Source organism: Cygnus atratus, chromosome 2 (genome assembly GCF_013377495.2).
Source record: "Cygnus atratus isolate AKBS03 ecotype Queensland, Australia chromosome 2, CAtr_DNAZoo_HiC_assembly, whole genome shotgun sequence".
Lineage (NCBI taxonomy): Eukaryota > Metazoa > Chordata > Aves > Anseriformes > Anatidae > Cygnus > Cygnus atratus.
Genome location: NC_066363.1, coordinates 27926340 through 27951591, shown reverse-complemented (window position 1 = coordinate 27951591; position 25252 = coordinate 27926340). Strand labels below are relative to the sequence as shown.

Below are 25252 nucleotides of genomic sequence, written 5' to 3'. Positions count from 1 at the left end.
TGCGAGAAGAGGCTGACTCCCAGCTCCCCACACCTTCCTTTCAGGTAGTTGTAGAGAGCAATAAGATCTCCCCTGAGCCTCCTCTTCTCCAGTCTAAACAACCTCAGTTCCCTCAGCCACTCCTCATAGAACTTGTTTTGCAGACTCTTCACCAGCTTCATAGCCTTTCTCTGGACACGCACCAGGGCCTTGATGTCCTTCTTGTAGTGAGGGGCCCAAAACTGAACACAGTACTCAAGGTGCAGCCTCACCAGAGCAGAGTACGGGGGGACAATCACCTCTCTGGTCCTGCTGGCTACACTATTCCTGATAAAAGCCAGGATGCCGTTGGCCTTCTTGGCCACCTGGGCTCACTGCTGGCTCATGTTCAGGCGAGCATCGACCAACACCCCCAGATCTTTTCCCTCTGCACAGCTTTCCAGCCACTCTGCCTCAAACCTGTAGCGTTGCATGGAGTTGTTGTGACCAAAGTGCAAGACCTGGCACTTAGCCATGTTGAACCTCATCCCATTGGCCTCTGTCCATTGATCCAACCTGTCCAGGTCCCTCTGCAGGGCCTTACTACCCTCCATTAGATTGACACTTTCTCCAACTTGGTGTTGTTTGCAAACTTACTGAGGGTGCACTCAATTCCCTCATCCAAATCATCAATAAAGACATTAAAGAGGATGGGCCCCAACACCAGCCCCTGGGGAACAACACTCATGACTTGTTGCCAGATGGATTTCACTCCATTCACCACCACTATCTGGGCCCGTCCATCCAGCCAGTTTTTAACCCAGCAAAGAGTGTAACCGTCCAAGCCTTGGCATGCCAGCTTCTCCAGAAGAATACTGTGGGAGATTGTGTCAAAGGCTTTGCTGAAGTGTAGGTAGACTATGTCAACAGCCTTTCCCTCATCCACCAGGCAGGTCACCTGGTCATAGAAGGAGATGAGGTTGGTCAAGCAGGACTTACCTTTCATGAACCCATGCTGACTGGGCCTGATCACCTGGTTGTCTTGCATATGCTGCGTGATTGCATTTAAGATGACCTGTTCCACCAATTTTCCTGGCACCGAGGTGAGGCTGACAGGCATGTAGTTCCCTGGGTCCTCCTTATAACCCTTCTTATAGATGGGTGTGACATTAGAAAGTCTCCAGTTATCCGGGACCTCTCCGGATGACCGTGACTGTTGATAGATGATGGAAAGTCGCTCAGCAATCACATCAGCCAACTCCTTCAGCACCCTCGGGTGGATCCCATCTGGCCCCATGGACTTGTGACAGTTCAGGTAGAGCAGCAGCTCTTTATGTGTTTCCATCTGAATCATGGAGAGCTTGCTGGCCACTAAAATCTAACACTTTCAAAATATCCTACTTGTATTTGCTACATAACTAAACAGAGAAAAGAAAGAAAGAAAGAAACAAACAAACAAAAAACCCTCTCAACACAACTTTATCATAGACATCTAGCCAGGCTTACTGGAGGTTGTAGGCCTGAATAGATGTGCATCTGGGTCCTTGAATACTACACCAGTCACAGAGAATAAACACATCTTGAGCCTTGCAGCTACACAAAGTGGGAGGTTTTTTGCTTTTTAGGGCAATATAGGCCATTAAAACGCCTTTTGTAGCAGTGCAGGATCAGATACTGGGATAGTAAAGCAAGCCATAATCTTCAGCCTTTCAACAGACAGGAGATTAGAAATAGGTTCTCGGCCAGCACTGTAGCTGGATCTACTCCAGAGTCCTTGTGCATCTGTTGCTTCCAGGCTTGCATTCTCTCTGTGCCTCCTTCCAGATTTCACTAAGGATTTCTGAGCCCTGCTGTTGGACTGAGTTAACAAAGCAGCAGAAGGTACTTGTGGTATCAGTCTCAGTGCTGTAATGGACCTAGTTATCTGACCACATGAACAAGTTGAGAATTGCAGGGGAAGTAGAATGTTGTGAGTTCAAACAGTTTTGCCATGTGTTTTCAATATCAGGTGCTTTGCATTCATTTTAAGGCACAGGCTAGTGGCAGTACAGAAAGGTAAGATAGATAATATAATGTGTTCCACAATAATTTTGGTGGATTTTACATGATTCTCTTGTGCAGTCTGTAGTTGTAATCTCACAGTTAATCTCATTCTGCAAAATCATAAAAGAACATTTCATACAACCCTATCCTTTGTCCCAATTCATCCTTAATATAAAAAACTGATGCTTTTAATGACAATAAATCTCTTGTTGCCTTCCATGGTCTACTATCCATAAGTCAAGTCAAAAAAACAACTAAAGATTAATTCTTCTTCACCCCTGTACAACTACATGCAATATACAAAGTACTCGGCTTGTTCAGCTGGAAATAATTCAATTCTTATCAAGTAAAGTAGATGTTGTCTAAAATTTATAATAATAATAATAATAAGTGTTAGTATTATTATTATTGTTGTTTTGTTGTTGTTGTTGTTATTATTAAAAAAACTTTTTTATTAGCTGTAAATTAGATGTTTTTCTTTGCTTTGTAGTACATAGACAGAAGGGTTGTTTCTTACTATAGCAGTTTCTGCACAATGTTGTACTGTAAACTTAGATTTCTTGTTTACAAAATCAATGGTTTTATGTTACATTAATCAAATGAATTTATAAGGAATATTTAAAAGTTTAATAGAAGTACTGTAAAATAAGATATATGTAATGGGATGTAAACTGTGTAGCCTTTTCCATACTTGAGATTCATAGTGCCTTTTGAGTCTTTGGGATTAAGTATATTGAAAACAGGAAAAATTATTAAAGGTTAAGTACTGTATTTTTCATTCTAAATTTACACTGCACAGTAATGAAAACTGAATAAGCACATTAAAAACTGATTTAAAAATTAATCCTCAAATCTCTTCTTCGAGAAATTTTGGTCTTCAGTTAGTAACTCAAGATTTAAAAAATTCACAATGTGCAAATCAAGATTTATACTATTGTAATATCTCTTGTTGCAAATAACCTGGGTATGGCTAACATGAAATGAAAATATCCACTCAATATTATTTTAATATCAGACTTAATGAGTAAAAGAAAAAGAAATTACATCTTAATTTGCATATCCTAACATTGATTGGGAAGAGAGTGTGATCACACTGACTTATGTCAAAAGATGTTATAACCAAAAATTGTTTCTAGAAAAAAAATGAAGTTCTAACATATTTCAGATGAGAGAAAATTCATAAGTAGTTGTTTATTTACTGAATTTGAAATACTGAGTAAAATTTTGATTCTATAGAAAACTACAGCTAAATGTTCATTGATTACTGTACTACCTTTTTAATCTGTTTTCAAGAAAAGATTGTCATGGTTGCTGGTCTTAAGAATCTCACTTTTTTCTTAATCTTTGGTGTGAAAAATCCCTATGCTACCTTCCTAGTTATCTATACACTTATCTGGAAAATTTGCTTCAACTGGAAAATAATTCTAGATTTTTTATTATCTTCTACTAAATTTGGCAAATCTGGAGCAAATTTATCCCCAAAATACCTCTGACTGCTTTGGTGAACCAAATATTTGAAAACTAATTTTAATGAAAATCCTGTAACCACAAATAATTTAGAACCAAAGACTAGATTTTTAACATGTGAATGTGAACCTTCAGGTAAATACCTGAAGTATTGCTGATTTTTATGTAGTTTTTGTTGATGTTGTTTTGTAGCTCAAGTAGATTTTTTTAGAAGATTTTTAGTATATTTTACTTTTCCTATTGTAGTGGCTTTACATGGCAAGGTTTTGGTAGCAGGGGACCATAGGGGTGGTTTTTGTGAGAAGCATCTAGAAGCTGCCCCATGTTTGGTAAGGGCCCCACTGCTGACCAGAGCTGAGCTAATAAGTGATGTCGTTTTGCACCTCTGTGAGAGCGTATTTAAGTCAGGGGAAAAAAAAAAAGAAAACGCTGCGCCACACAGCAGCTGGGAGAGTAAGAAGAGTGAGGAACAGCCTTGCAGGCGCCAAGGTCAGTGAAGAAGGAGGGGGAGAAATGCTCCAGGCGCCGGAGCAGAAGTCCCCTGCGGCCTGTGGTGAGGACCATGGTGAAGCAGGCTGTCCCCCTGCAGCCCATGGAGTACCACGGTGGAGCAGGATTCCACGCTGCAGCCTGTGGAGAAGACCACGGTGGAGCAGGTGGACCTGCACCGATGGAGGCTGCGGCCTGTGGAAGACCCCTGCCGGAGCAGATTCTGGGCCAGACCTTCAGCCCGTGGAGAGGAGACCACGCAGGAGCAGGTGACCTGGCAGGAACTGCTGCCCGTGGGGGATCCAGGTAGGAGCAGTTTGCTCCTGAGGGATGGACCCCGTGATACGGACCCATATTTGGAGCAGTTCTTGAAGAGCTGCTGCCTGTGCGCAGCCCACACCAGATCAGTTCAGCAAGGACTGCATCCCGTGGGAGGGACCCCACAGCACAGGGGACGAGAGTGAACGAGAAGGAGTGGCGGAGAAGAAGCGCTATAGACTGACCATAACCCCCATTCCCCCCGTTCCCCTGTGCCGCTCGGGGGGAGGAGGTGGAAGAGGGTGAATGGGGGGGAAAGTGCTTGTGGTTTCTTTCCTTTGTTTCTCGCTTCTCTACCTTGTTAGTAATAAGCAGTAAATCTTACTATCTCCCTATGCTGAGTCTGTTTTGCCCGTCACAATAACTACTGTGCGATCTCCTCGTCCTTACCTCAACCCTTGAGCCCTTTTTATCGTATTTTCTCCCCGTTCCTCTTTGAGGAGGGGGAGTGAGAGAGCGGTTGTGGTGGAGCTCGGCCACCCACCCGAGTAAAACCACCACACCTATCTATATTTGATCGCCTCCCACATGCCAAGGCGATCGGCTCCGGGGCAGACGCGTTCTGCAGCGGAGCGGGGGATCGGGACAGGCAGGGCTTTTTTTCCGACATCGAGGCTGCTCAAGGGAGCCGCCAGGACCCGGCAGCCCTCGCGAGGGAGGCTGATGAGACGTAGGCGGAGCCAGCAGAGCCCCCTCCCCGGCCGTCCAAAAGGAGCCCCTAGGGAGCGCGAGCGACCAGGAGCGCGGTGAACAGGACGGGCAAACAGGGCGTGGCGTGTCAGAAGGGCGGGGCGCGGCAGTTTGTGCGGCAGTTCGCGCAGGCAGGGCGAGCAGGGAGGGTGGAGAGGGCAGAGTTTCCCCCTGCCCGTAAGAACAGCACCTTTAACGGCTGTCGACCGCTAACTAGGCTGCAATGGTCTACACCAGGCAGAGCGCTCTCTCTAGAAAGTCTGTATCCACCCAGACTGACCGCCTGCTCAACAATGCAGCAGTTCAGGTCTCTGGGTGCAGGGAGTGTCTGAGCCTGTTGCTGCCATCTGAGGGAGGCAGAGGGACTGTGTGTGTGAGGTGCGAGCAGGTGGATGACCTGGTCTGCCTGGTGGCAGAACTCAAAGAGGAGGTGGATAGGTTGAGAGCTATCAGGGAGTGTGAGCGGGAGATAGACTGGTGGAGTGACTCCCTGCAGGGCCTGAAGGAGAGATACCGGGGCGAGACACCCCAAATGGGGGTGGACCCCCAGCCCTGTCGCTGTCGGGCAGAGGGAGGCGACCTAGGAGTTGAGGAGGAATGGAGACAGGTCCCTGCTCGACCTTGCAGGCAACGCACCTCCCCGCCAGCCCCTCCTTTCCAGGTGCCCTTACATAACAGATTTGAGGCCCTGGAGCTTGAGAGGCCAGTGGGTGAGGACGAGGTAGAAAGTCTACCCAGGAGGATGCCTAGGGCGAGGAAGCCGACTCCACGCCTCAAGACAGCCTCCACCAAGAAAGACAGAAGGGTGATCGTTGTAGGTGACTCCCTTCTCAGGGGAACAGGGTCGACCTGACCCTACCCATGGGGAAGTCTGCTGCCTCCCTGGGGCCAGGGTCAGGGATGTTGCCAGAAAGCTTCCCAACCTGGTTCGCCCCTCTGACTACTACCCTCTTTTGATAGTCCAGGCTGGCAGTGATGATATTGAAGAGAGAAGCCTGAAGGCTATCAAACGGGACTTTAGGGGACTGGGATGGTTAGTGGATGGAGCGGGAGTACAGGTGGTGTTTTCGTCCATCCCTGCAGTGGCAGGGAGGGGTACCGAGAGGACACGGAAAGCCCACCTGATTAACACGTGGCTCAGAGGCTGGTGCCAACACAGAAAATTTGTTTTTTTTGACCATGGGGCGCTTTATTCGGCACCCGGCCTGGTGACCACAGACGGGTCCCTATCTCCAAGGGGAAAACGGATCCTAGCCCAGGAGCTGGCAGGGCTCGTTGAGAGGGCTTTAAACTAGGAAAGAAGGGGGACAGGGCTGAAATAAGGCTTGTTGGAGTTGTACCAGGGGGAACAATGAAGGTAATGGCCCGACTGAAGTGCATCTACACTAATGCACGCAGCATGGGTAACAAACAAGAGGAGCTGGAAGCCATCGTGCAGCAGGAAGGCTATGACTTGGTTGCCATCACAGAAACCTGGTGGGACCACTCTCATGACTGGAGTGCTGCGATGCCTGGCTATAGGCTCTTCAGAAGGGACAGGCAGCACTGAAGGGGTGGTGGTGTGGCTCTCTATATTAGAGAGTGTTTTGATGTTGAGGAACTTGAGGCTGGGAATGATAAGGTTGTGTCTCTGTGGGTTAGGATCAGAGGGAAGGCCAACAAGGCAAGCATCCTGGTGGGGGTCTGTTATAGACCACCGAACCAGGATGAGGAGATAGATGAGGAGTTCTACAGGCAGCTGGCAGAAGCCGCGAAATCGTCAGCGCTTGTTCTCGTGGGGGACTTCAACTTCCCAGACATATCCTGGAAGCACAACACAGCCCAGAGAAAGCAGTCTAAGAGGTTTCTGGAGAGCGTGGAAGATAGCTTCCTGACGCAGCTGGTTAGAGAGCCTACCAGGGGAGGTGCCCCGCTAGACCTTCTGTTCACAAACAGTGACGGACTGGTGGGAGATGTGGTGGTCGAGAGCTGTCTTGGGCAGAGTGACCACAAAATGGTTCAGTTCTCTATTCTTGGCGAAGTCAGGAAGGGGACCAGTAAAACCGCTGTCTTGGACTTCCAGAGGGCTGACTTTGAGCTGCTCAGGACACTGGTTGGCAGAGTCCCTTGGGAGGAGGTTCTGAAGGGCAGAGGAGTCCAGGAAGGCTGGGCACTCTTCAAGAAGGAAATCTTAATGGCTCGGGAGCGGTCTGTGCCCATGTGCCCAAAGACGAGCCGGCGTGGAACTAGACCGGCCTGGCTGAACAGAGAGTTGTGGCTCGAGCTTAGGAGAAAAAGGAGGGTTTATAATCTTTGGAAAAGAGGGCGGGCTACTCAAGAGGACTATAAGGATGTTGCGAGGCTGTGCAGGGACAAAATTAGAAAGGCCAAAGCTCATCTGGAGCTCAATCTGGCTACTGCTGTTAAAGATAACAAAAAAAGTTTTTACAAATACATCAACACCAAAAGGAGGACTAAGGAGAATCTCCATCCTTTACTGGATGCGGGGGGAAACTTAGTTACAAAAGATGAGGAAAAGGCTGAGGTACTCAATGACTTCTTTGCCTCAGTCTTTAGCGGCAAGACCAGTTGTTCTCTGGATACCCGGTACCCTGAGCTGGTGGAAGGGGATGGGGAGCAGGATGTGGCCCTCACTATCCACGAGGAAATGGTTGGCGACCTGCTACAGCACTTGGATGTACGCAAGTCAATGGGGCCGGATGGGATCCACCCGAGGGTACTGAAAGAACTGGCGGAGGAGCTGGCCAAGCCGCTTTCCATCATTTATTGGCAGTCCTGGCTATCAGGAGAGGTCCCAGTCAACTGGCGGCTAGCAAATGTGACGCCCATCTATAAGAAGAGCTGGAAGGTAGACCCGGGGAACTATAGGCCTGTTAGTTTGACCTCAGTGCCAGGGAAGCTCATGGAGCAGATTATCTTGAGTGTCATCACGCGGCACTTAAAGGGCAACCAGGTGATCAGGCCCAGTCAGCATGGGTTTATGAAAGGCAGGTCCTGCTTGACGAACCTGATCTCCTTCTATGACCAAGTGACGCGCCTGGTGGATGAGCGGAAGGCTGTGGATGTGATCTACCTTGACTTCAGTAAGGCTTTTGACACCGTTTCCCACAACATACTCCTCAAAAAACTGGCTGCTCGTGGCTTGGACTGGCGTACACTTCATTGGGTTAAAAACTGGCTGGATGGCCGGGCCCAAAGAGTTGTGGTGAATGGAGTCAAATCCAGTTGGAGGCTGGTTACTAGTGGAGTCCCCCAGGGCTCAGTGCTGGGGCCGGTCCTCTTTAATATCTTTATCGATGACCTGGACAAGGGGATCGAGTGCACCCTCAGTAAGTTTGCAGATGACACCAAGTTAGGTGCGTGTGTCGATCTGCTTGAGGGAAGGAAGGCTCTGCAGGAGGATCTGGATAGGCTGGACCGATGGGCTGAGGTCAACTGTATGAAGTTCAACAAGGCCAAGTGCTGGGTCCTGCACCTGGGGCGCAACAACCCCAAGCAGCGCTACAAGCTGGGAGATGAGTGGTTGGAAAGCTGCCTGGCCGAGAAGGACCTGGGAATACTGGTTGATAGGCAGCTGAATATGAGCCAGCAGTGTGCTCAGGTGGCCAAGAAGGCCAACAGCATCCTGGCTTGTGTAAGAAGCAGCGTGGCCAGCAGGTCTAGGGAAGTGATTGTCCCCCTGTACTCGGCTCTGGTGAGGCCGCACCTCGAGTACTGTGTTCAGTTTTGGGCCCCTCGCTACTAGAAGGACATGGAGGTGCTCGAGAGAGTCCAGAGAAGGGCAACGAAGCTGGTGAGGGGTCTGGAGAACAAGTCTTACGAGGAGCGGCTGAGGGAGCTGGGGTTGAAGAGGAGGCTCAGGGGCGACCTTATCGCTCTCTACAGTTACCTTAAAGGAGGCTGTAGAGAGGTGGGGGTTGGTATGTTCTCCCACGTGCCTGGTGACAGGACGAGGGAGAATGGGCGAAAGTTGCGACAGGGGAGTTTTAGGTTGGATGTTAGGAAGTACTTCTTTACCGAAAGGGTTATTAAGCATTGGAACGGGCTGCCCAGGGAGGTGGTGGAGTCACCATCCCTGGAGGTCTTTAAAAGACATTTAGATGCAGAGCTTAGCGATATGGTTTAGTGGAGTACTTAGTGTTAGGTCGGAGGTTGGACTCGATGATCTTGAGGTCTCTTCCAACCTAGAAATCTGTGTCTGTGTCTGTGTCTGTTGTTTAGCCTGGAGAAGAGGAGGCTCAGGGGAGACCTCATCGCTCTCTATAGGTACCTTAAAGGAGGCTGTAGAGAGGTGGGGGTTGGTCTATTCTCCCACATGCCTGGTGGCAGGACGAGGTGGAATGGGCTAAAGTTGCGCCAGGGGAGGTTTAGGTTGGATATTAGGAAGAACTTCTTTACTGAAAGGGTTGTTAGGCATTGGAATGGGCTGCCCAGGGAAGTGGTTGAGTCGCCATCCCTGGAGGTCTTTAAAAGATGTTTAGATGTAGTCCTTAGTGATATGGTTTAGTGGAGGTCTTGTTAGTGTTAGGACAGAGGTTGGACTAGATGATCTTGAGGTCTCTTCCAACCTAGACGATTCTGTGATATTTAAGTCTAATCTTAGGGAAAAAAAAATACGCAGAGATCGTATATCTTTACTTCAGGGTTACTATGAAATCAGTAGAAACTGAATACAACACATTTTTCCATAAAACAGTAATTTGGTTCTTTGATTATTGTGTTTTAAACATACTTAAAGCACATCCTGAGGGAATGAGGGAACAGCATGAAGCTGAGATATGGGTGGTTCAGGCTGGATGTTACAAAAATGTTCTGCACCAAGAGGGTCTTCAGCCACTGGAACAGACTCCCCAGGGAAGGGGTCACAGCAACAAGGCTGCCAGAGTTCTAGAAGTGTTTGGACAATGCTCTCAGACACATAGTCCGATTTTGTATGGTCCTGTGCGGACCTAGGACTTGGACTGAACGATCCTTGTGGGTTGCTTCCAGTTTTTACTCCAGGTTAGGAAAAATACTTAGAAAGTGTGCTGTATAGGTAATCTCATTCTCCTTCTTAACCTGTATGAGATGTTTAATTTTTATACCAACAAACACTGGAACATTAAAAAAAATATATTTCTTCCCCTCTGGCCTTTTTGTTCATCCAGCTGCAGACTTAGTACATTCAGGAATCACAGCAATCACTAGGGGACCAAGCCCCATTCTGCAGGTTACAACTAAGTGCCATTAAGTCAACAGGACTTACTTATACCATGCTGGGGGAGAATACGAGCTGGACTCATAAACTTCCACTCACTTTTTCAAGAATGCATCATGCATTTCCTCTAAACTTATCTCCACAGGAAAACATGGGGAATAACTTGACCTGAAAGACTATCTCTGAAGATCTGCAAACTACAGCTGTGGTGCTGGTGATAGACGAAGAAGAAATTGTTTCACAATTTTGATTCATTTCACTCATGGAGTAAAAACAACAAGAAAGAAAGAAACCAAAACACAATGAAATAAACAGGCACATCTATACAGAAACCTTGCATCTTCCGCTTACACTCCAGCCTTTGTAGCTCAGAGGAAGAGCTGTCCAGAAGGCAGATAGACTTTTAGTATGCAGTAATGTGCGCATGTGCGTGTGTGCATGTTTTCTCCCGAGTTCAGGGTAAAAAATATATATATTTTATAATGTAGTTTATCCCCCAATATAAAATAAGTCATTTAGTTTAAACTGTATTTAGTTTAAACTACCAATAAATCCTTGATGGAAGTCCAAAAAAGGGCAAAGGTGAAGATGTTTTACAGTTACAGACAACATTAAAAGAGGGAGTATCAAATCATTTCATGTGATACTTTGTTCCAACAGTTAGACATCATTATTGTTAAAAATACCTTACTTTGGAAAACCAAAATAAAATCATCCTTTTTCCTTTTTTTTTTTTAAATGTCTGTGTTTATTTGCTACATTTACTTCAAAGACATTTTTAGCAGATTAGTTTAAGATTGTATAAAGGTATGGATTGAAGAAACAATTTTAAAAGGAAGCATTCTTTTATAACATTTATAACTCTTTCTTGGAGGTAGAAAAATATATTGTTAAAATAATATGCACATTTCCTAGCACACTTTTTCTTTGATGATGCCTCCTCTTGCTTTTGCACAGAACTGTAAGAGATGACTCTGCAAAGTAAAAAGTCTGGCCTGCTCTTGTTTAAATCTGAATGTCTGAAACCCTGCTGCATTATTTTGGTAGCCTAAACAGCTGGATAAAAGTTTTTTTCTTCTACCACTTGTTTTTCTATTATCTATGTTTCCTGAACACCCAAGCGTTTTGTATTGATGAGTCCAATGGTCAGGTGACTTTTTTTTTTTTTCAAAAGATGAGAAAAAATGCAGTGATATTTGACATGCACTGAGAATGAATAAAAGGAGTCCCTAGCAATCTTTTGGCTCTATCAAAAAGACACAACAGCTAACTCTCTAAATTAGCCCAGTGTTAGGGACAGAAAAATACAGATCAAATGCAGGATGCAGAAAAGAGAACATTGCCCCATTTGGCAAGGATTTACAAAGCATAAAGCTTATTGTAAAGTATTGATTGTTTTACAGCTTTTTGCAGCCCTTTCTTCATATTGTCAAGAAAAGCAACTATCCTGAAACAATAACCTTGAAATGACTGTGGAAACAAAACATGCAAGCTTTTGGTTGTGACACCATGGAAGGAGGTCATTTAGTTCTTGGGAACTATTTTTGCCTTTTAATGTCTCCTCCTTAAACCACTAGTTCAATTGTAGTGCCCTGTCTATTCATACATGAACTATAAGTCTGATTTTGAGGAAAGAATATAAATAACAAAGAGTACAGTATGTTTGTGCGTTTGCTGGTAGTGCACATAATACAAATTAACAAGATTTCTTCAAATGAAACAGTGTGCTTGTGTATCTCTCAAAACTAAACATTTCTGAAACATAAGCAACAAATACGATTGTAGGAAAGAGATATCTAGTCTAAATTATGTGTGTCGAAAATGGATCCACAAATAGGTAGCTGAGATCACTTTTAGGGTGGCTTTGTGTTTTCTACATAACACCCAATACCCCGGTGATTAATTCAGAGTAATTACATAAATTCTGGATATATAATTTTGCTAAGATGACTCCTATCTTTAGTGACAGGATATACAATTTCATTCTCTAACCTTTACACTAGATTCATCAATGCTATAATTACGTATATCATCATTTGATGCAGAGAACTGTTGAACCATGCGGCGTTGATTTCAGATGGCTGACCACAGCACTGCATCAGGCACAGTTATGGTATCTGATACTCTGAACTTAAATCAATGGGACTTGAGAGTAGTTAGCTCAGTGCAAGGGGAATATATTGCCATTTGAAATAAGTTCCTTGAGCTCAATTTCACATGCAGCATACCAGCTAAATAAATACACCTCTTGTCTATATCTAAACTTTTATTTAACAGATCTACTCTTTTGCTTCATCTTGTTTACCTTCTATAAAGCTGTGCAGGCTTTTTTTCTTCCAAACATACGTGTGTAACTGGTGTTCATGTTATTATACATATGAATCAAAATGGAAATTGTATCTGTGGTGTGGTTTCTTCCTCCTCCCCCCCCCCCCCCCTCCCCCGCAATGGCTGAGACAATCCTTTCTTTTCCCATTCCCCTAAAATCATTTTTTTTATGGACCTTCCATGTCGTACCAATCCAGTCCATAAATCTAATACTTCCTTACTGTCTGTGACAGTTATCATATTTAATTTTATTACTATACAAATATCTGGTTGGTCTTTATTGTCATGATCTCTCTCTCAGCTCAAAGAAGAGTCACAAGAGTGAATTTCTTCCACAAAGACAATGCAAACTCTAAAGGACAACTGGAAATAAAATGAGTGAAGTCAGTGATAACACAGCCATGATTTATGCTGCCAAAAAATTTTTAAGGAGTTCTAATAAGTACCATTTTTAAAGACCACTAAAGCATTTTGTCTTTCCTTGTAAATTCAAAGCATACAAGCCTTTCTGCTCCCTTGACCTAGCACTTGTGCATTTCATCTTGCCCAGGATTTCTAGGAGATCAAGAACACTGATTGAAGTCCTGTAGACTGTTGCTGGTTCAGTTGCTCATCTTACACTCTGACAATATTGAAAACAACAACAACAAAATATTACTTTTCTATGCAGTTTTCGTGTGCACAAGTGATAAAAGAAATTAAGATTTGTAAATGTTATTTATTTGATGAACGTGGGTAGATGCAATAGAAATAAATACCAATAAGACACCTCTCAGCAAAATCTGCATTGTGAGTGGGGAAAACACACGGTACCTCATTATCACAGGAATAGACAGCAATATCTGCCTAAGGTGTTAATGGGTCTTTCTAAGCTCTCTTAAAATTCAAACACAAATGTCAAATTGCAATGCCTTTCAAGAAAGCTCTGTGTTACTTGAAATTTATTTATATAAGTTTTAAGAAATATCCCTCAGGGAAACAAAGCCTCATCCACTGCAGATAAAACAGAAATCTATCTGTGGGGCAAGGAACATATGACACAAGAAAACAAAAGGAAGGCTGAGGAAATGGCACTGAATGCAGAAGCAGGCAAATTTAAAAGGTGTAATTCACTCTGTTCTTACTGTTTTAGCCTCCTAATTTTCTCATATTTCCCGATCTGAAATCCAGACTCTCTGCTTTTCAGATCAGGCACTGAAGGTTTTATGTTTTATAGTAATAATACTCAAAAAGCAATTCAGATACAAGTGAACACAGTAGCTTATGTTTCCTGAATAATTTGTGCCAATCTTTTAGAAGTAATTCACATAACCTGCATATTTGTGTGGACTGCTTATCATCACATAAAGTGGTAAAACCCTCAGTGTATAACCCCAAACCAAAATGACAATGAATATAAAACAGTAATAGCTAATTTAGCCTGGTATCTAACAAGCAGGGACTGTAAGTATATTATTTGGATTATGTGTTGTGAAAGTTTCCCAATTGTTTTTAAACTGAATTGCATTTTGAGAATGCCTTTTCAACTGCTTATAAGGATCTAGTTTCCAGAAAGCATTACTGACCAGAATTTCTTAATGGTAGGAACATAGCTTTTAGACCTGGTAAGGGTGAAACCTTCAAAACGCCTAGTCTGCTGCAATATCCTTGTACACAGATAGATGAGGTTTAGATAAATTGTGTATGTATTTTCTAAATGAAGAGAAACAGGAAGAAAAAATGGTAATAAAAAAAAATCAGGAATCTGTCAATGAAAGGAAAAACAAATTAAAAAGGTTGTTTTACAGGGAATGGAGAAGGCAAAACCTATAAAAAATTTCCGTTTAGTACATTTTAATCATTGCTCAAGAAAGCTATATTCAATTTAAGGAGGGAAGAGTTAAGTCTTGTGTGGGGTTAAAACTGTAGCATGACAATTATTTATAAACATTAGGTCCAATTGAATCAAGTACTGTTGCTTAAATCAAGAGCCTTAATAACAGAATTTTCATTAACTACAAGTCTCAAAGGCAAATGAATCTTAAATTATGTCAGTGTCTTTTTTTTTTAATATGTAAAACCTCATAACCTGCTTTTATCTTATTTACTCTTACCAGAAAGCTGTGAAGTAAGTTCTGAAAAATTAGAAAAACAGCTAAAGCTGAAGCTATGAAGTAAATTCTGAAAATTAGAAAAACATCTAATGCTGTAAACAAAATGGAAATAGATCAATAATTTGCATGCAATCAAATGAAGAAGTGGTGCAGTGCTAAGCTTAAAAGATGACTCCTGGTAATCTTGCAGAATCCCTTTGAATTATAAAATATACATATATATATATATTTTTTTTTATCCTCTTTTTAATGTACCTTTAAGACAACAGTCATCACTTGCTTTCATTGAATATTTTTTGGTATAGACCAGTGATATTCTTAAATAAAGTGGTAGGAAGGAATTTTTCAGTAAGATGCAAAAAAAAGTAATAAAGGAAAAAAGGGAAAATAAACTAGAAAATTGTGCAATACTTAGAAGTTACTGGCTTTACATGGGGAAGATTAGCCTTGCTCAACAACTCGTATCACAGGTAAATGCTTGATTATACAAACTTCACCTTACAAGAACATCAAGGCAATTTTTAATCAGTGAGCAGGGCTGCAGAAGGAAATTATAAGGACATGTGATTTTTTCTAGTTGGAGCCTGGAAAATGTTGGCCAGAACACTAATATATTGTGTGGTAAAGGGTATGTTAACTTTCTTGCAATCAAGTCTCATATCTTGACTTTAACATGAAGCTTATTTAATTCTACTTATCTAAAAGTTAAGGTCCCAGTTAAAGATAATCATCAGGGCTCCCCTTACAGCCATAGAAAGAAGTAAGCTTCTTAAAAGGTTATTTGTATCTTTGTGTAGATGTGGCAATACCTTTGTTTTAGACAAGGTGAGATGAATCTCTGGCCACATCTGTGTAACATACAATGGGAATGGTGATAAATAAATAACAGTGCACCATGATGACAGAAAACATTTAGAACTAAAGAAGGTATTTTGAAATATAGTCATGTTACAGACTGCTCAGCAAATCATGTTTACATTGTCATCATTGAACATTTATTTAAATTACAGGTATTGTAAATATTTCAGAGCTAAAGATGAGGTAATGTAAACTCAGACTCTTTTGCTGTAACACCAGCGGTGTAATTACTTCCAAAAAGACCTAAAGAATTACACTTGTATAAGCATTTTTCCAGTAACATTTCTCACATTTCCACTGTTGGGAAAAAAAAAAAAAAGCAGCAAGCAGCTCTCTGGTTGCAATTTGCCACTAAAACATGGTTAAGTGAAGGACTGTGCTAGTTGAAGCCAACACAGTATAGACTGAATTTAGTATTAACCTCTACCTTGGTTTTGTAACCTGATGACTGATTCTTTGAAAAGCAGGTTAGTGTAGAGTTAGAAATGCTAAAATAATGATGTCTCAGTGTTTTACTCCTTGAATACTATTGAATTGCAAGGATCACTGTATTTTAGAGAAGGTTAAGACTGGTGAGCAAAGTACAAAGTACCTTTTTTTTTTTTTTTGAATGGAATTACAGAACTTGAAGTCAATTATTTTTTTCTGAACTTACCAGTTGAAATTCTATAGTCTTGAAGGTAAATGGTTTCTGGTGATTAGAGTGAGTTTGATCCAGGCCCTAAAAGACAGTACATAACAAGGCTTTCTTTATCTTATTTTACTTTTCTTACCTTGAATAGTTTGAAGAATTACAAAGGTAAGAATTTTTTAAGCGTAATATGTTGTGAATTATTCTATTTTGTGTACAACTGGAAAGCCAAACATTTCACTTTGTCACAACTCAAGGTACTGGGAACTAAAAATAAGTTAGTTTGAGAAGGACAAAAAGTGGCCAAGTCCTCTCTTGATGAACAGTATCCCAAAATATATGATAGCTGAATACAGGATTTATTTTTACCATCCTTGTGTTGTAGATTTTACTTAGATTTCTCATAGAAGGAAGAGGTTGTATGGCAGTTGTGTATACTGAAGGTGTATTGCTCAATAGAAGAGAAGGAAAAAGATCCTTAATGGTTTCCTCCACAATAATGGATTGCATAAATGCATTATATTAAACTTTGGAGAAGCAATGTGTGTGAGAGAAAATATCTTCTAATATCTACCTTAACTGATATGACAAGGCTCTGAAGTCCTGCAAGACTATTTATTTGACATTTACTAAATATAGCATAATGACAGTAACATTTTAGCCTAATTTGTTCTTTTAATATTTTCATTAAAAATGCTTCATTTACTTCAATTTTCCATATACCTCTCCTTTTCTTTTTCACACATTGTTAATTTACTAGCAGAAAGGGTAGCCTAATCCAAGACTTTTAGCTTTTGAAAATTATAATTTAAAATAACAAACATCCTCAGGTCTGGAGGGGTAACAAAATCTATGAATTTTATGGTGTTATTTTTTCATTTCTTACAATGAGGTTGAATCATTATGTCCAAGCTAACTGTTTGTATTAATCCATATGTATATGCCATGGGTTATCCCTGGCAGCAGATTCATATATTATCATGAAACTACAATTTATAACACATACTCTTTCCTAACAAAAATCTTTAATAATGATCTCCTGTAATGAACATGATGAATTCAAGATTCAGAGTAGGAGCTTTTGTTTCAACATCTTCCTACAAAAGCAATTAGAACTCATGTAATGCAATAAAGAGGTTGGTACATTAAAATGCAATAGGCTGAATATAACCTAACTTGGAGGAAGGAAGAGATTGAAGGTTGATGTGAGGCTAAAACTCTGAGCAAGAACTCAATGAGCTCATATTCTATATGCCAATATTACTAACCATATTCTTTGTGTCCTTGAATCTGACTTACCTAAGTTTTCTGTGCCTATGTGGAAGGATATGTAGCTTGTGGAAATTCATTGGATCAAATTCATTCTTTAGATAGATTAAGAATTTTAGTCTCTATTGTTTCAGATGAAAATAGTGGAAGTTTACTCAAGAACCTAATAATTTCTCTGATTGTAGTTGACATTTAAATTTTCAATCTAGATATCCTGTGGGGCATTTCACACTTCTTTAACTTCCTTCTGTTGGAAAAGCAGTTAATTCCCTTGCTCTCAGACATCCATCACATTCTTCCCACCCTGCTGTAGGTTTTTGGATAGCCTCTCCCTATAGATGCTATCTCTATATATTTTAGTAGGTTAAATAAATCGAAACATCCAAATAGACCTTCTCTGCATCTGCTCTGATACTAACTCACCTGTCTTGTATTCACATTTCACCAGGGTTTTCAATGGCTTTATTCTTTCACTTTCTTTAGTACTCTTCCTATTGTCAAAAGTCGGAATATTATGTGATAGAATATTTACCTAGTTCACTTTTGCAGCACATTGAGTTCTTATCACCACCCTCTTACTAATACACAAAGTCCTTTTTCATCATTTCTAACTGATCGATTTCCAGGTAATACTAAATTTTTAGGTAGCTAGGCCCTATAAAATCCTATTTTACTGCTTCAATTCTCAAAGCCTGCTTATTTTTTTTTTTTTTTTGTGATATACCCCACTTCTCTTCTATATGGATCACGTCTTCTGGGTTTGTGTCATGCATGAGCATATTTCCTTAGCACAATTTACTTTAAGATAAGGTTGCTAATGAAAACAATAAATGAGGTCATATTTAAAACATCTGTTATGGGTCCAAATAAGGACCATAGTAATCATTTCCAGCTCCCAAATCCTGCCTTAAATACAATTAATTGACAGTTTACATGTTGACAATTCCTTATCTACTTCTCACATCTTGTATAAATTCCAGTATTCTGACTCAAGGTAAGGAGCAGAAACATATGCTTTTACACTGTTGGCTCAGGGACTCCTATGGAATTGCTATTTCAGGTTCCAAAATAAAGTTTTTTCAGGAAAATTACTGAAGCACTGGGATTTCCACTGACCCTAGTCCTTACCAGTCCTAACCTCTGTTCCTCTGTTTCTGTTGATCCTGTTCTCCTGTGCCTCATACAGTATATTTCACAAACTTTCTACTCCACACAGTCTGCTGGTTTATCCACATTATCCATTTCTACACACCTGTAATTCTAATGAGAAGAAATGTGTGCAGCATACAGTTTTCTTAGGTATGGAGATTAATTTCGTTATTATTAAAAAAAAAACAAAAAACAAACAAAAAAAAAAACAACACAGAAGCAGCTTCCTAGTCTGAGCACTTTTAACAACTAAACTTGGAGAATAGATCTTTGCATGTTTAAGTTCAAATTCAGGTCATGTGAAGCTTAATCTATTAATCTATAAGAAGCACTAGGGTACTACAATGATCACCTCCACAGACATGCTTCCTGACCTCTGAGAAATAAGTATCCATCCTTTTTGTCCACAGATGAAAAAGCTCTAGTGCCTTTGATGCTAACCCACTGCAGGAGCTACATAATATTCAGCAGACAGACTATAATTACCAAAAGTCCTGGCTTTTAAGGAAGAGATAGTTAATCTGAATAGGGAACTAAAAGATCTTTACTTATTATACCAGAGTCTAGACTGAACACTGATTTTTAAGAACCCTCAAAAATAGATTGAAAAATTTAACTGACACTTTCATTTCTTACAAAATAGAGACCCACTTTTCAATTAGCAGTCTACCAAGCTACAAGATACAGTACAAAACAGGATGCCAGCAAAAGAGTTTTACTTATGTTGACCAACCTTAAAAAACTGCAGGCTACAATTTCAAATTGTGCACATAAAGGCCTTACATACAATGACAGAAAACACTTGTGTACAAAGCAAATGAGACAGGTTTCATGATTAATTGACAGTGATGAACTAGACCCCAATTCAATATTGCATCTAATAGCTTCATAAAATAATTCTTTTCCTGTTAAATAGGAGGGAGAAAGTATATATTGAAATATGTTTGTTTATATTTTAATTTGTTGATACAAAGCCACTAATTTCCTTAGCTTTAAAGCATACAAATAAAATATCCATTAAAGCAGCATGAACTACCATCACATATCATTGGCAATATTTCCATCTGCATATTTTCTGTAGTATACCTGTCACAGTCAAGGTGATTTTTCTTCTCCCGAATTTAAACTTTTCTTGTTGACAATATTTGAAATTTATACTCGTCCATTTTTGAATGAGTTTGTTAAAAACTGTTCTAACTCTTTATGATTAAGCTTTATGCTTACCTTCCCTTATGGAAATGCCAGCTTAACAAGTTGCCCTCAGTTGCTTTTTTTCCCTTTCCCCAAGGTATTCTTAACTATGTCAATTCACTGATTTATATACAAGACAGTTTAAAATCAGGTACACAAAGTCAACTAACGTGACAGAAGGCTAGAGTGAGTAGCTGGATGTCAGTCCCTTAGTGAGTGCTGTTAACGTGTGGTGGTTTTACTCAGGTGGGCAGCCAAGTTCCACCACAACCGTTCTCTCACTCCCCTTCCTCAAAGGCAAATACAATGCAAAGAGCTCAAGGGTTGAGATAAGGACAGGGAGATTGCTTAACAATTATTGTGACTGGCAAAACAGACTCAGAGTAGGGAGATTTTTAAAATTTTTTGCCTATTACTAGCATGCTAGAGAAGTGAGAAACAAAGGAAAGAAATTAAAAACACCTTCCTCCCATCCACCCTCTTCCACCTCCTCTCCCAGAGCGGCACAGAGAAATGGGAGAATTGGAGTTTCAGTCCCATGTGATGCCATCCTTCCTGAACTGATCCTACATGGGCTGCCAGCAGACAGCAGCTCTTCAAGAACTGCTCCCACATGGGTCTGTACCATGGGGTCCATCTGTCAGGAGAAAACTGCTCCAGAATGGGCCCCCACAGGTGGCAGCTCCCCCAGATCCCCTGCTCCTGCATGGGCTCCTCTCCATGGGTCGCAGCTCTGGGCCTGCTCCACAGAATCATAGAATCATAGAAACACAGGGTTGGAAAGGACCTACAAGATCATCTCATCCAACCGTCCTCCTATCACCAATACTACCCACTAAGCTACTAAATCATATCTTGTAGCACCTCATCCAGGCACTTCTTGAACACCACAAGGGACGGTGACTCCACCACCTGCCTGGGCAGGCCATTCCAGTGCCTGACCACTCTTTGAGAGAAAACATTTTTCCTGATATCTAATCTAAATCTCCCCAGGCACAACTTGGGGCCATTTCTTTGAGTCCTATCATTAGTTATCTGGGAGAAGAGGCTGACCCCCTCCTCACCACAGCCTCCCTTCAAGAAGTTGTAGAGTGCAATGAGGTCTCCCCTGAGCCTCCTCTTCTCCAGACTAAACCCCAGTTCCCTCAGCCGCTTCTCATAAGACTTGTGCTCCAGACCCCTCACCAGTTTCATAGCCTTTCTCTGGACACCTTCCAGGGCATCAATGTCTTCCTTGTAGTGAGGGGCCCAAAACTGATCACAGTACTTGAGGTGTGGCCTCATCAAAGCTAAGTACAGGGGGATAATCACCTCCCTGCTCCTGCTGGCTACACTATTTCTAATAGAGGCCAGGATGCCATTGGTCTTCTTGGCCACCTGGGCACACTGTTGGCTCATGTTCAGCCGATCATCGATCAACCCTCCCAGGTCCTTTTCCTCTTCACAGTCTTCTGGCCACTCTGCCCCAAACCTATAACGCTGCATGGGGTTATTGTGGCCAAAGTGCAGGATCCGACACCTGGCATTCTTGAACGTCATCCCATTCGCCTCAGCCCAGCAATCCAACATACCCAGATCCCTCTGAAGGGCCACCCTACCCTCAGGCAGATTGACACTACCTCCCAATTTGGTGTCATCTGCAAACTTACTGAGAGTACACTCAATCCATTCATCTAGATCATCAATAAAGATATTAAACAAGATAGGCCCCAGTACCAACCGTCCTGCGGGGGCTTTCCATGGCCCACAGCCTCCTCCAGGCCATATCTGCCTGCTCCACTGGGGGCTCCTCCATGGGCTGCAGCGTGGAGATCTGCTTCATGTGGGACTCATGGGCTGCAGGGGGACAGCCTGCTCCACCAGGGGCCTCTCCACAGGCCACAGGGGAGTTTTGACTCTGGCACCTGGAGCACCTCCTGCTCTCCTTCACAGACCTTGGAGTCTGCAAAAACATTTCTCACTCTGCGGTCTCCCAGCTGCTGTTGTGCAGCAATTTTTATTTATTTTCTTTTTCTTTCTTAAAGCTGCTGTCATGGAGGTGCAAACAGCATTGCTTACTGGCTCGTCTCTGGCCAGCAGCAGGTTTCTTTGCAGCTGGCTGAAACTTCAGAAGTCCCCAAATAGCTATTGTTACCGCATTAGCCCAGACATATGCCTTTCAGAATTACATGTTTTTAATTAATAATTTTATTTAGAGAACAGTTATTCCCATCTGTCAGTCATGGCAGATAATAACCTTCATCAATGTTTCAAATGCTGCACCATGAATAGTCTGAACAACTACTGGAAGCTGGATAGGCTGTCAGGACTCATCTCACATGGTGCAAAATTTCTCACATGACTGCTAAAAGTTGGAAGTATCATTAGAATATTATAAATAATTTCAGAATATGATTGAGCTGAATTTTTTTTTGACAGTGTCTATTGCTTCTGTCCATCTACACAACAAATTAATGGTCATGATCATCAATTAATCCTATTATCCTAATCAGGGAGTTCTCAGTACAGCCCAAAGCAAAAAAAACATAACCCACAAAACAGAATTGGACACATGGCTAAGGAATTCTGTACTTTCACCAGGAGTAAGACTATAAAGTGGTGGATTAATCACCTGTATCACTGGAAAAAGTGGAATGTAGAGCAGGCAAGTGAGGGGAAAGATGAGGAACAATTCTGTGAAATTTCTGATTTACTCCCTTTCCAAGGCCAGGCCAATCATGAGTAAAGGAGAAAGTCATGCTAATTGTGGTCTAAAATGAGTCAATTTGTACCTGTCCCCCGGAGTGCAGAAGCTAATCAATTTTATGACATTTGTAAGCCTAAACATCTTAATAATAATAAAGTTATTATTCCTACTTTAATTATAAGTGAACAGGAACTTTTTTCCTGAAACCTATCTTATTAGGTCAATTGTTTATTTATTTATTTTTAAGTCAGTGGTCCTGTGGAAAATAACAAATTGCTATTGTTATTTCAAACTTGCAGTATCACTTCACTCCTGAATTCTTTCTAATTTTCTCAGAAACTGATCAAATGAATCCCTCTTGCTGAACAAATTGAAAATATTATCAGTCATGACTAGAGAAAATTAATACGGAGTGCAGAGAATATAGGAACAAAGATTAAAAATGCATCGTCCTTAATTTTGAGTCATTATTTTGCATAATCATCAGTACTCTTGTGATTGAAGGCACTCCTGAAAAATCATGCCCATCATTTAACAAGTTGCCTGATCTAGACATGAGAAATTACTTAAGATTGAAATAATGGAAGTGTCTTTATACTAAGAACAGTTGTAAGGGAGATTTTTATCTAGAAATAGTAAGATATTTTGTGTTGAATGGTAACAGAATATGACTGAGGAACTTTGAAGCTTTCTACCTCTTTTAAAAAGGGTGAGAAAGATAAATTTGCATGGTTAAGTAAGGGCTTGAGGATTTTCATGCCTCTTCCTCCTGTCTTTTCCATACTCGTCCCATGATATTGTGATATAAGCAATAGTATATGCATATGTGGTAACATCAGTTGGAAAAGTGGCTTAAAGACAACTACATGATAACCACATCACACAGTGACACATCCTCTTAAATATATTAACTGTGATGGGTGGGTGTAGGGAAGAGAATAACAATTATTCCACAAGACACTAAGTATGCACACAAATCAAAGCTTAATCCCTTAAATCCAGTTTAGACAAGTACAAAGTAGACCTGGGGGAAGAGGACACTGAGCAGTCTTCCTCAGATCAGGTCCTCACTGGCAGCTTTGGTTCAACAAGTAGCAGTATTTTTTCATGCTCTGCCTTCCACACAGTGTCAAACATTCTCCCATTATAAAACATTTGAACCAGAGGGTGTACCCTGCCAATAGTTTGAAGTCTGCACTGATTAGAGAAATTGTGTACTTCTTGTTAGATTGTGTCACTTTGTGGATATAATAAGTCATTGAATTTTAAGGTACAAGTGAGATGATTTCTTCTGAGGAAGTTGATTGATATAAAATGCTGATAGTGCAGGTCAGACAAACTGTTCACTACATAGGAGTTTGCATCTCCTTAGTATTTCTAAAGCATGCTAAGGTTTACAGGTATAAAATATGTTAGAAGTGAAAAGCATTTTTATTTTGCAGAAATAGGTACTGAAAAAGAGAATTTGAACAGAAATTGTGATGAATTTAAAGGCATTCCAGAACATAATGTAGCAAGTATAACGCAGATCTCAGGAGAGCAATTAATGGGCTTTCTCCTGTTGGTAGCTTGAAAAGAAACGAGAATAAATGCAGAGAAGAATAGCCAGCGAAGCTACTTACCCCTTCAAATACCCATTACAGAACAGAAGCAGAAGATTAGGGAGACCAGAGCAGCAGCATAAATCCAGAGTAACTACTGAAGACACTCAAGTTACTCCACATTTATACCAGTTTAACGGAGAGAAGAAAAAGGTCCATTGAGTATAATTGAATCAAGGAGTTTTCCATTAAGTTCAAATGACTTTCACAGCAGGAAGCTCCTGGAAACTCAGAGGAGAGCAATCCTTTCAGAACAATAACATTTCACTTTTCTTCAGTATTTTAATCTTTACTGTTTGGACACAGTGGTTTAAAATTTACTCAGGATATGCTGTTATTGCTGTTATTTGCATTAACTATATTTGATATCAAATAGTCCTGAATTCTAGGAAAAATAAAAAAATTAAAAAAAGAAAAAAAAAAAGAAAAAAGAATAAAAAAAGCTATGTTTTAGATATTTTTTTTTTGAGCTTTAACTGTATTGTACGGTTTATATGGAACTGAGTACTATGTGCTTTGCTTGCTCATGGGTGAGTGAGATACTTCAGAAAATGTAAAGATTAAAATCTTCTTATTGCATCACAGAAAGGTTAGACATCTGACTAAAAAGCAAGGTTTACATGAAGAAAAAATTATACTTTTCAAAACCACTACATCACATAATAATTTTATATAGTGTAGAGATCAAGCATATTAATAAAATATGATCAGACTTGTGACTATTCCAAAGGTTTATTCTTTCAGAGGGTTATGTTTGCTTGTTTGATGAGCTCCAGCTCTGAAATTTACTATACCTTCCATTCATAAGAAAATACCTGGGGAAATATTAAAGTTACAAAGGTACAAATATATGACTTCATGAATAATACCTTTATTTACAGATGTTGAATAAAGCAGTGAAAGAATTAGATAAGTAACTCCCTGTTAAACTTAAAACCATGCATAAATGTCCTCGTACTTACAAGTACATTTGTAACAACATGTAGATTTTGCACCAATCCCCTCTGAGAATAATAAGGACTCTTGCCTGAACAAGATTTACTCATTTTTTATCATTTCAAGAGATCTCTGAATTCTTATAATTTATGTATATGTATATGCATATGTGTAAATAACTATATATACACAAGCAAAAACATATATATATTAATATCTTCAATACAATAGTGCCTGTACAATGTTGTAAACATATACAACCATCTGGAAATACTAAAATTTTAGTATTTATTTGTTTGAATGTTACTTATATGAATACTATTTAACTAGTTATTTTAAGATAGGCTG

The 25252-nt window shown here is 40.9% G+C and overlaps 1 protein-coding gene across 1 annotated transcript in view; it reads left to right on the top strand.

The window, feature by feature from the left end:
- The first annotated feature begins 255 nt into the window (after positions 1-255).
- The window catches only part of ASNS (asparagine synthetase (glutamine-hydrolyzing)), an 853397-nt gene continuing 828400 nt past the window's right edge, over positions 256-25252 (top strand). Inside the window, exon 1 of the mRNA XM_050709213.1 lies at positions 256-268. The gene's annotated coding sequence lies outside the window, so the exon portion shown is untranslated. The remainder of the gene's footprint in view (positions 269-25252) is intronic.